At 43.0% G+C, this 12,102-nt stretch overlaps 1 protein-coding gene across 2 annotated transcripts in view; it reads left to right on the forward strand.

The window, feature by feature from the left end:
* Window positions 1-5,004: 5,004 nt before the first annotated feature.
* Window positions 5,005-12,102, forward strand: part of XYLT1 (xylosyltransferase 1) — a 160,175-nt gene continuing 153,077 nt past the window's right edge. For both annotated transcript variants that reach the window (XM_062588656.1, XM_062588657.1), the window contains exon 1: window positions 5,005-5,465. The gene's annotated coding sequence lies outside the window, so the exon portion shown is untranslated. The remainder of the gene's footprint in view (window positions 5,466-12,102) is intronic.

A 12,102-nucleotide genomic window follows, 5' to 3' on the forward strand; every position in this document is an offset into this window, starting at 1 on the left:
TGGTGTCCAGCTGTTCTACTGCAGGTTAAAATAACACACATGTATATATGCACACACGCACACATACATTTTTCGAACATGCCAAGGTTGTATCAGTGATATGTGAAGGATGAAAGAGAATACCTTCTTGCCAGTCATGTGGGCATGCTTTGCTGTTTGAATCACCTGATCCTGTGCTTGTGGTCTACTTGGATTTTCCTGGGGCAGGCTGGTGGCACCATGTTCTGATGTTCAACAGAGCAAATTTGGAAAGCGGAGCAGAAACAAGCCAGAGACTGCAGAGTTGAGGAAAGCAGATACCTGCTGTCTGTGCCTGGAGGTCTTCCCGTGCAGCGGTTAGTGCAGCTTTGTGTGGGCGCCAGCCTCCCTGCCTGCGGCATGGGCCGCGGCGCAGTACTGAAGTGCGGGACTGCCGGCAAGGAGTAGCAGTGTGCATCGCATGCGTGTGCAGACCTACTGTCGCTGTTAACCAGCAGCGTGGGGGCCTCAAGGACCCTCATACGTTTTCCTGAAAGTTGCTGGTGTGCTTGCAAGGTCATGTGAGTTGCACCAGGAAGCAGCAGTGATGATTTTAGATGTAGAAGCGGTGATTTTAGATGCAGCGGTGATGAATGTACCATACCTGGGTCTTGAACTAAGTTCAGATCAGCTTATCCCTGGTTGACCAACAGCGTTACACAAGCAGTGGGGTGGCACACTGTATTTATTGCGCCTATGAAGAGCATGAATTGGATCTCATCAAATGCTAAGTAGGGCACAATCTCTTTCGTATCTTTCTTAATGTTTTCTTGCTGCCAGTCCAATATGTTGCTTCCAGTTTCTTCATATTGCCGTAGCCATCTGTGAATATTGTCTAAGTAATTGTGGCCTGGGGGACAGAAAACAGCCTCGCGTTGTAGCGCTCATGTTAATGCCCTCGAAAGGGGCTTCCAGCTGTGGTTGTCGTCGTCTTTTGGGATAAATCATTTGCTTTGTCTTGAATTACTGTGTTTTATAACTTTCATTTTGGCTAAAATATTTGTTTTGCTTGTGTATGACTCCACCTGGCCACTTTGCACTCTTTCAGGAGAGTAGTTTTCTTTTAAACACTACCAACCCACTTCATTATTATGGAAATAATTTTGTCATACCCCTTAATATGTTGTCCAAGGCTTTTTCTATTCCCCAGAGCTTTCTTTTTTTAAAAAAACAATAAAAAATGTCTAGCTGTAAATTTCACATTCACAAGTAATGGAAAGCAGTAAAGTTGCATTATTCTGTTGCAACAATGCAAGCAAAGAGAAATATGTGTACCATAGATGGAAGTAAATGCCTGTCTTGGAAGGAATGGTTTACAAAAGGTGTTCCACATGCAAGGGAATTAATTAGAATAATTAATAAGAGTGATTTGTGCTTGGTGCTGGCCTCGTTGAACCACAGCACTCCTCCTCTTCTTTGTTTTCTTTGTTTTTATTGAATAAGTTGCTATAAATAACGGTGGCTCCTCTGAGCAGGAGGCCAGGCAAACCAACTGAAATGTCCTGACGTGCACAAACCACTATAAAGGGGGAATTTCTCCGCTGTAGTCAGCTTCGCGGCAGAAAGCAGAATAGAGTGGGAAGTTGTTGGTGTCCATCCGAGGCGCTTGCAAGGTTTTGAGCCTTGAGGAGGGAAGAGGTGTTTAGCCCTTGGCAGCCTCTCCTGTAAGCAGTATTCAGAGCATTGCTTGGGACCTGCTTGCTTGGAAAAGCCTTGTAGAAAGTGCCGACAGCTCATCCAGAGCCCACCAAAGATAACGAAGCCTCCATTCAGCCCTTTAGAGGGAAAGAACTAGGGTGGCTTTTGGCATCTGCATGTAGCTGTTGGACTGAAATGAAAATGGTTTGCTAGACTGCCAAAGTAGTTAATTTAGTGTTAATGGATTTTTGTACATTTTTTAAAAAACTTTTATTGGGTAACAGCAATATGTGCTGAATGTCCTTTATATTTCTGAAATGTATGTGAATTCAGTTGTGTGATGGGGTATTTTTCTCGTCCTGGAGCAAGTGCTTTTCCAAAGTGTTGTCGTTAAGGAGGTACCAGTCTGTGAGCTGGCTGCTCTTCGTTTTTCTCTTTCACCTACGGTTATTTCAAATGTACACCTTTTCCTGCTAAAGCACTCAGTTGTAGTGAGTAGGACTGCTGCATCGCAAAGTGCTTGTCTTCTGGCTTGGCAGAGCTAAGGCTCTGCTTTCCCTACTTACTTCAATCAGTAGGGGAAAGGGAAAAGTAAGCTTGCTCGTCCTCAAGGTGCTGGGCACAGGGCATCTCTTAAGCTTCACAGAAACGAGATTTGTGCGAGTGACACTTGTTTGATGCAAAATCAGTATTTATTTTCGGTCTCTCTCATCCTGACAGCGAGGAACAGCAGTCACAGGCACTTCAAAACAGTGCTTTCCCCTTTGGAAACGGCAGTGGCTAAAGTGCCACAAACCGGGAGCGGGCGCCGAGCCCCCAGGCACGCGGTTCCCCGCTGTCGTCCCAAATCGCACAGGAACGGCCCCGCGGGGCCTGGTCCCTCGCGCCCGGCTGCTCCTCGGTGCTGGCCGGGCCGGCCGGAGGACGTGGAGCAGCAGGGCCGTGTGGTTTAGCCCCCAGTGATGTATTTATTCGGCACTCGATATGATTTTAAGAACGCACTTCCTCCTGCGACGCGGTGGGAATCTGCCTTCTAAACTGCTGGCATAAAGCTCAAATTTTAAAGCTGTTTTTGCAGTTGAAAACGTAATTTGACTACGTTTACGTCCTCCCTCCTCCTCCACGCCGCTTCTCGCTCTCCTCGCTTCGAGAGGACGCGCTCGGCACGCTCGGCACGCGAGCCCTCGGGGCGTCCGGCCGCGCCGGGAGCGGCGTCGGGCGCCGGGACGGGCGCAGAGGTGCCTTCGCGGCCAGGCCGGCAGCCGCTTTCCGCCCGGCGCGGTCGCCAGCGGGTCGATTCGGCGAGGCGGGACGGTGCCGCCGCCTCGGGCCGCGCGGGCCCCCCGAACCGCTGCGCCGCGTGTGCTGCCTCCAGCGACGGCGCTGGTGCGGTGCGTGAGACAGGGCGGGGGGAGCAGAAATTCAAAGTTGCGTTCCTACTTTCACCTGGAAAAGCTAAGCTTCCCGTATTTTGTGTTTTCTGGTGTAATTCAAAGGCCGAGGCGATGTCACGCGTGTGAATGGTGACTATTCCCGGTGCTGGTGTGAGACGTGCCCCCTCCTGGTCGTACGTATCGGCTGCAGCGCAGGTTCCTACAAGGAACGGGAGCAAAAGCTGCGTGGTGGACAATAAACAGCAAAAGCCTGTAGTTGAATTGGCCCAGGCTGCTACACCGTCCCACGCAGTGACATAACGTCATTCAAAACCTGGTTTTTGGTCACAATTTTATTTAATCAAGGTGGCTTTTGAAATCAAGAATTTCCAGAAGAAACCTGTGCTATTTGGCAAACACTGGACATCATTTGTCTGGCTTTTAAGTAGTCTGAGGCACTATTTGTTACATGAATCCCTTGGTCTTTCCAGAATGTTTTAGATGTACAGTAGCTGCTGCTTCTTATAGAAATACTGTCATTTGCGAAGGAACAGTACGTGCTGGAAGAGCTTTTGTCTGCAGTCAGGCTGGCAGTGACTGAGAGAATCCAGATGATCTCCCAAAGAGGAGGCTGCGCAGCTGGGCCTGTCTTTGTTAAAATAATATTTTGCTCTTACTATTTAAAAAGTTTCTGTAGGCTGTCCATCATACGCACCTGCGAGTGCTCTGGCCTTCCTGGTGCGATACGGGGTTGAGTGGACCAATGCAGAATAATTACGTTGTGACCAAACCGGAATCACTTAAAGTCTAACTGGCGAGTGGAGGAGCTTATCTCCTCAAGGTGGTAAGAGAAGAGCAGTGACTGCTGACACCATGCGTCTTCAGAAACGTGCAGACACCCAAAGCAGAGATCCCTCTTGCTTCTCCTTTCGCCTTCGGACGAGGGTGTGTGCTTCCCCCCGCCACCTAGCTGATGACATATTTGGATTTCCCTGAGGTTTCTCAGTCTGCTTTCACTCCTGGTATCGTTTGGGCAGCAGTCACTTAATATTTACAGGTGGATAATGACGATTCTCTCGTGTTAGCACATGCTGGTGGAAGGTTACGTTAAGGGGTATGGCTGAGGTGAGACACTTTCTCAGCTGGGCGTTGTGTGCTGCCTGGCACACCTACTGATGGCAGAAAAAACATCCAGAGCATTTCAAGGTATGCTACTTTGGCAGGGTTTTTTTTTTCTGGGTTGGTTGTTTCTTCATTAGCATATTTACAATGAATTTATTAAGCCAAAGATTGTTTTATAGGCCCAAATAAATGTAGGTAAGAGTGTATTGTTTCTTGGAGGAAAGCCAGATTTCTTTCATTTTGTTCTGTGGTTTAGGTAAAGTGAGAATCGTAGTGACCTAAGTATCTGTGGATATTAAAACTCAACATTAGTCGCAAGAACAGAGTAAGCTGATAAACGGCTTTAGTTTAGCAGAGTAAATTCTTGTCTGATTTCGGCAGAAGTGATGGATTAAGAAGAAAGCATCATCGATGACCTGGTTTTACTTTGTTAGGTTTTCTAGTTGAACAGGGTGTTGTAGAAAGTGACATTCTGCAGTAAGACCTTGGACTACCAAGGCTTAGGTTTTAAGTGTCCCTTACGCTTCTAAAAGATGTTTCTTTAAAGATTTTGTTTGAGAGCTAATTCCAGAGTGCTAATGATGGATTCTCCTGTAGGGATGTTTTCTCTTTCTAACCTCTTTATTAACTGACTAAATAGACAATTTTTATGCTTTTGTATTTTGCTTTTTAATGAGATTTGAATCCTCTGGCCAAGTCCAGGGCTCAGATTTCTACATGAAAAAAGAGAAAATGCGCAGTGCACTTAAGTGCAATGTACGGAGCTGGAGTCATCTTCTCACCAGGATGAAATTTTAATGGAGAACAAAGCAGCAGTAGTGTAATTGCAGCCATTTGGCAGAAAAGCTTTACCAAGCATCTGACCAACCTTGTTGTTATAATATACTTATCAACTTTCTTTAAAAAAAAAAAAAAAAGTTTTAAAGCCTTAAAGTAGAAGAGCACTGGTCAATTGTAATCTAATAAAATATGATAACAAAGGATTAAGTCAAAGATGCAAAGGCCTGCTTATGGACCTGAGTTGTTCTACAGCCAATATGTCTCTAATATTCTCCAGTTACTGCAGTTTGCTTCACTCATCCAGATGCCTTAAAGATCCTGCAGTTTCTGTGTGGTGGTGAAATGTCAGGATCTCTGTCCAAAAAAAAATCCTCTGAGATGTCTGTTCAAAAATGTGTTTGTTTCCAACCTGGCACTTTGGACCAATAATAGCTGAAAGCACTGCCTTTTTCGCTGTTCTCAAGTAATGGCCCTTTCTGTCTGCTCTTTTTGTAGATTCAAGCTCCTAGTCCCTACACCGGCTTGGAGACTCAGGTTAGTACCATTTCCCCCACTTTTTACTTACAAGGGATTTTCTGAAAGATAGGGCTAATCTGTGCACTCTGTGCTACCATACTTACAATATTTAACCCTATGGCTGGCCCTGGAAAAAGTGGAACTGTAGTAGTGGGCACTGTAGTTCCCAAACATGAATGACTTGGTAGTTAAAAAAAAAAAAAAAAAAAAAAAAAAAAAAAAAAAAAAAAAAAAAAAAAAAAAAAAAAAGACTCTTTGCAGAAAGAAGGAAGGGCTGGTTTTGAGGCAGGCAGGAGCCGACGTACAGCTGGGCAAGAGCAGAAGTAACTTATTTGTTAGAACAAAGATTACGGTCGTCAAGGCAGTGCAAGCATCTATTCATGAACTTCTTGTTTCTTTTCATATACTCAATTTCTTAGTGTATATTAGGATCCCAGCTGCTGGTGTGTTACTTTAAAACACTGTCATGCTGCAGATTTCCTCTTTAGACATTACATTGAACTGTAATGAATCCACGGAGATGCCTGGCACCAGAAGGTCAAAGTGACAGAAGGGATCTTACAAAGTCACTAAAGCTTTGATTCATGTTTCCTAACAAGGCAGCATCATTGATTTCCATTCTCACTGATCTTTTGGAGACAGCTAAGGCAGTGGTACTAGCATGCTGAAGATGAGCATTTATTTAGAATGTCGCTGAGTGATGCCATAAAGAGTTCTACCTTTCTTCTCTGCTGACCTGTCCCCGGGGAGAGGTTTTCACTGTTTTGTATTTGTTTCAACAAACCTACTACATCTTCTTTATAGACCTTGGAGCTAAGACCTTGAGTTGCAACTGGCAGAGAAGGATCACACAGGGATTATTCTATGCAATGTCATTATCAGGTGGTATCAAATAAGGATAGATAATAAAGTAAAATTTGTATGTAATGCAGAACCAGAAATATACAATATTCAAAGCTATTTTATTACTGAGTTGAAATAGAACAGGAATAAGATCCCATGTCAGTGAAGGTGTTGGGGGATGTGCATATGTGTATATGATCAAGAGAGAATTTCACACTGGAGGCAGCAAGAGAAATAAAAGACAGTACATATAAAAGAATACATGTTTTTCTGTACCCTTTTGTAGGTGTTTAAAGGGTATAGTGACCAGCCCCAGGAAGGTATTTGCTGAGATCATCCATTTACCCCCAGAAATTTTTGTCATATCCACTTCTGAATCCATTTTACATAGCATTTTACATTACTGTGTAACTTGAAATCCATGATGAGGACCAGCAGGAACTTCTTACAGGCAATGTTTCTATGGCCCAAAGCACCTTAACTGCTAGAGCTGGTTCAACTGTAAGACTTGATCAGGTGGCAACTTAAGGAAAGAGAATGAAGAGACTGTATCTCACACCACTCTATACTGCTGAAGGTCAAGGTATTATTTTGGTTTCCCGCAGCACTGTGATGCTTGCTCGAAGAGCAGGCCCCTTCAGAGGGGTCCAGGATGAAACCTGTGGCAGGCAGAGGTGCACACACGTTTGTGCAGTAACCCATTAGTTTTTCTCAGCTTGGAGATCAGCAATATCTCTTCATATGTAAACTTAATGGCAATAATAAAAACCAAAATTACCATCTTTCTTTCTGGAATATAAAATTCCAATTTTTCTTTTGTGAAAAGTCAAAATATGAACTAATTTTACTCTGCAGTTTCCAGAAAACAGTTTCATCTGACTGTTTCACAGTAGTATGAAAGCAGTTCGTGGCACAGTGAGGTACACATGACTGTGGGTATCACAGCTGAAGGCCAAAGCAGTGTTTTGGTTTCCAGCAGTATATTTATCTCTGAATTTAGGTGAAGTGTTCAAAAGCATTCAGATTAGGAATGAAAGAAGTTGTTTTACATTCAGACTCCCAAGTTACCCATTTAAGTTTGGACCCATTCTTAGGTGCAAATTTCTCTATTTTCTTGCTATGAGAAACATTGTGTGAAAACTAACATCAGCAGCTTTAAAACAGGATGTTCATTAATATGGTTAGTAAAGAATCCCAGAATCTGCAAAAATTTGCCCACTTTTTTTCTTTCTTTTCCCTCTGGAGGAGGGGGAAGAGAGTAGTTGCTACATACATATAAGAAATGCTGAGAAGACAGGTGAGTGGTGTGTCTACTTGGGTGGTTTCCTGTGTCTTGTTGGGATGAATCAGCTTGTTTGAGTTTTCTCTCCACTGCCCTTTGGTTTCCTGCCTTGCTGTAGCTGGGCTGGCCTTTTGAAGGCTGATATTTGGAAGCTATGCTTCATGAACAGAGACAGTGTTCTGAGGGCTTCTTGTGAATTTTTCACATTGTTTCCCCTTCTTCTCCTAGTTTTCCAATCACCTGTAGAACTATTGAAAATTTTCATGGCTGCAAGTAGTCTTCTGAAAGAGAAAGTGGGTACTCTTCCAAGCAGCTCTGCTTTAACAGATCTCTTTGAATTCCTCCAGTAAAGATATACTCCGGGATGTGTATTTAAGTTGACAGTGTTTTGTGTAAGTGCATAGAGGGAAAACATTTACTTGAGAGCTGAATAAAAGTTTTCTGTTCATGTTTTCCCAAGAGAAAGACAGTTTCTGCAAACTTGAAATGATTTCTTTTCACAATTTTCCTCATTTTCTTCTCTCTTTTGGAGGCATATCAAAATATTTTGTTCAAATTGGACCTGCCAAATCACAGTATACCTATTAATCAAATTGTAGTGTATTGAGGATCAGTTTGAGTCATGTATCGCTACCTATAGTGAGACAACGCATCAAAAGATGATACAATCTAGGCAGCTCCTGTTCTTCCTGGTCCTCTCTACAAATGGGATTATATTGCTCACAAATTAACATTCTTTTTAGCTGCACTTTCTTCTTATGTTAAATGGTGCATAGCAAGTGTAAATTGTGTAGTGTATTGATTTGATGCAGAAGATTAAAAAGTTATTTATCAGCTGTGTTCAAGGGAGTAGGAGGTGTCAGATTTATTTGCACTGTGTTGCAAAGTGATACTCACCTAGGGTGAGATCCAGAAACTTGATCTTTACTGTATTGGAAAAATACTTTGAAAACAAACCTCCTGTTTCCTATCTCTAAATCCCACTGTGAACTAGTGACTAAAACAGAAAGGCTGAACATCCTTGCAGTATTTGCTAAGGTCTCTTCGGCAGAATTCTTTCAGCCTGTTCAGGTGTATTTACCTTTCCTGTAATGTAAAGGCAATCTGAATATAAGTCTGAGAGAATGAAGAAAAAAATTGAGGGCTATTTTCAGTACTTGAGACAGTTGTGCTTTTCATCTGAGACAGATGTGACTGCATTTGTGACCACTTTTCTCATGCTTTCAGAAGCTAGCTCCATCACAGAGAACATAGCTGTTTACATTTTGCACTTCCCAACTCTTGTTTCGCAGAAACACCAGACACCAAATGTAAGGACGTCAGTATGAGTTAGCCCAGAGATAAATTTTGGCTCACTTTTTGATCCTCTTGGTGGAAGGGAGGTTGTTACCTTCTTGGGTTAGAGACATCATTATCAACCTTCTTCCGAAGTTGTAGTTTTGTGGCTGTTGGGAGGTGTGTTGGAGAGGGATTGGTGAGATGCTGGTTAGCCTCTGGAGCTCTGGCCTGAGGACTGTGGGCTTGAGGATTGTGGCTGGTGAGACAGTGGGACGCTGCTTGCAAGGCGAGAAGTCAGCGCTTGCTCGAGGCTACTGGAGTCTGGCCCTCTGCCTTCAGCCATAGGAGGCCAATGCTCCCTTGTGTTCTCCTTTCACCTGTGCAAGGTCTTTTTAGTGCCATAAATGTTGCAGAGCTTTAAAATTGTTTCCTCGGCAATATATTTGCCACTCAGAGATGAAGTTTTGAACTAAGCTTAGGTGAGAGGGATAAATAAAAGCCTGAAACTGAATGTCATGTCAAATTGCCTGTTTGTGTTGGTAGAGCAGGTCCAGCTGCATGTGTGTACTTGGCACAGAGCCTGCCCTGTAATAAGGAAAGCCGTGGAGCTGGGAAGTAGTTACGTCAGGGAGATGTTTAACTTTTTTAGTTAAAAATGAACTCGAAGGAAGGATCTGGACTTGGTCCTGCCAGGGTGGTTATCCCTGCTGCGATGTTTGCCATGACAGCAGGCCTTTTCAGAGGGGTCCAAGATGAAACCAGTGGTGGGCAGACCTACACTGCCACAGCTTGGAGGTCAACAATGTCTCCTCATATATGAACTTAATGGCAATAATAAAACAAAAATTACCGTTTTTCTTCGCAGAATACAAGATTCCATTTTTTCCCTTTGTAAGGAGTCCAAATGTGAACCAGTTTTACTCTGCCGTTTCTAGAAGATGGTTTCATCTGACTGGTTCACAGTAGCATGAGAGTGGATGGTGACTTGTAGCCTTATTGAGAGGAAGTGGTATGTGTCATTTCCAGATGTTACCAAAATGTGAAATTCTGAGATACCTGAAATACTGTGCACATTTGGGATCCAAATGTGAGAATTACATGTAACAAAGATGTCACATGAACATGAAGTATTTCAGCTGGAAAGTTACCTTAACTGGGAAAGTCATCTGGAAGAGGTCAGGAATATAAAAAAGGCTTGTCAGCAAAGAAGCAGTGTGAAAAATGCCTCCACAGTCTCCCACAGTGAAACTCAAGTGCTCGCCCACTTTGAAGCAAGTACTGGTGTTTGAATGTGTGCAAAAGTATGCTTGCCATCTTTACAGCAAAACCAGATTCCTTCCGTGTGTGTGCATATAATGTATATATATGCACGCGCATACATGCACACACATACAGATGTGTGTTCTTCTGTAATAATGGTGTAGTTCAGCAATTCAGTACCTCTTACAGAAGTCAACCTTTCTTCTTTTTGAGTCAGCACCAGGTCACAATTATGTCAGTAGTTTTAAGATGCCTTATAATTCATCTTAATCCTGACCTAGAGAAGCTTGCCCTTACAGAGCGATCAGATCAGGCAAGCAGACAGTGATCACTTCCTGACAAAATTTGTATTTTTTGTATTTTAAAGGCAATGCAAATGTGTGGTATTGGAAGCAGCTGTGCTGGCCGTGGTGCTGTGTGGAGGCTGGGGCAGGCGGGGGCTTGCAGACCTCCAGAGTCTGATTCATAGTTCAGCCTCGCGAGCAGCAGGCTTCTCTCAGGACACACTGCTTCTTTAAGATCATTTACTGGCAGTTAAAATAAATCATTCTGAGGTGGAAGTCCTGTGAAAACATGGTTGCTCTCAGGAGTGACAGCGTCCCTCAGTAAGGCCAAGCTCAGTGTAGCTCTTGGGCTTGTTTTTCCCTGCAGATCCAGCCAGTTTAGTACTGTGAGTTCTCTTGTCCCCCTTAAAGAGGCTAGGAGAGAGGATTACTTGTTGCTGTCCTATGTTTTTTTTTTCTTTATTTTCTTTTTTAAGAGCTAGCTCTTTTTAGAACAAAAATGTGCTACTCAGCAGAACACTGTGTCAGGAAAAAATGTCATATTAAACGATATTTATTATCCCATAATTCCTTTCTCTGAAATTGATTTCTGGCTTAATTCAATAAAAGACTTAAAGACGAAGGTTCACACTGTGTCACTCTTTTGTGAATGTTGCACTTCAGGATTAAGTGGCCGCTTTCAACAGCAAAAATGTAGTCTTACAGCATATCTTGCGAAAGCCCAGCAAGATTCTTTTGTCATCAGGTATGGGTCAAATAATTTCATTGCCTGTAGGAATCTATAAATAATTATCTGTTCAGTTGTTTTGACTTTAATTATTTCTTATGTTAAACCCAGAGATTTAAAAACTTAACCCTGAACTCTGAGTGCCAGGAGGGGTGTCAGTCTGCAGCCGGTTCTCTCGGGCTGCACGGCAGAATGGGGCCTGCAGGGTGACCTCTCTGCTGCCTGCAACACTCCAGTGCCTTCTCACTCATATTTCCTGCTTAGGAACGATGCCATGTTTGTCCACAGGACATGATTATGTCAGCAGGACAAGATGCCTTATAATGCATCTTAAACCTGACCTAGAGAAGCTTACTCTTGCAGACAAATGGGGCTTTTACCCTCTCTGCATGTGCCTGGTCAGCACCTGCTGCTCTGGTGGCTACAAAGCTGATTGCACCCAGGTGCCATTTAACCACTGTTTCTAGGTAAGGCTGGATAAGAATTGCAAACATAAGGTAGAAGGTATGATATTGATTGCTAAGCACCAGAGTGGAAACATGCCATGCTTTGTTTGCTACACTATCATACATAAAAGGATCTTTATTTGCTCAGGAAAATGGTTTTAAAAGAATGACTAAAAAATAATAGTCCAGGTCTTTTCTGTCTCTGGTATTGGATGTGTTTTAGGATTACTTCGGGTGTTACAGTTACTTCACAAGTTAGAAACTTGGAGTGTTTTTCAGTGTAGGTTAAAATTAATGAAAAATATGAATCCAAGAATCTTGGGGCCTGTAGAAAAATGCTGAATCTTACAGTTTTTGTGATGAGCTAATTGTAGTTGGTAATACCATAAACATAGAATTATCTATGAAAACATGCTGTGAAGATAATATAAACTTCCAGGGTATGTTATTTTCAAAACAGAGATAAATATTTTTGCCTTCAACTCATTTTTGGAGGCCAAATTCATAATGTACTGAAGTGAGTAAAAAGCTGAAA

This window comes from Rhea pennata, chromosome 15 (genome assembly GCF_028389875.1).
Source record: "Rhea pennata isolate bPtePen1 chromosome 15, bPtePen1.pri, whole genome shotgun sequence".
Taxonomy (NCBI): domain Eukaryota; kingdom Metazoa; phylum Chordata; class Aves; order Rheiformes; family Rheidae; genus Rhea; species Rhea pennata.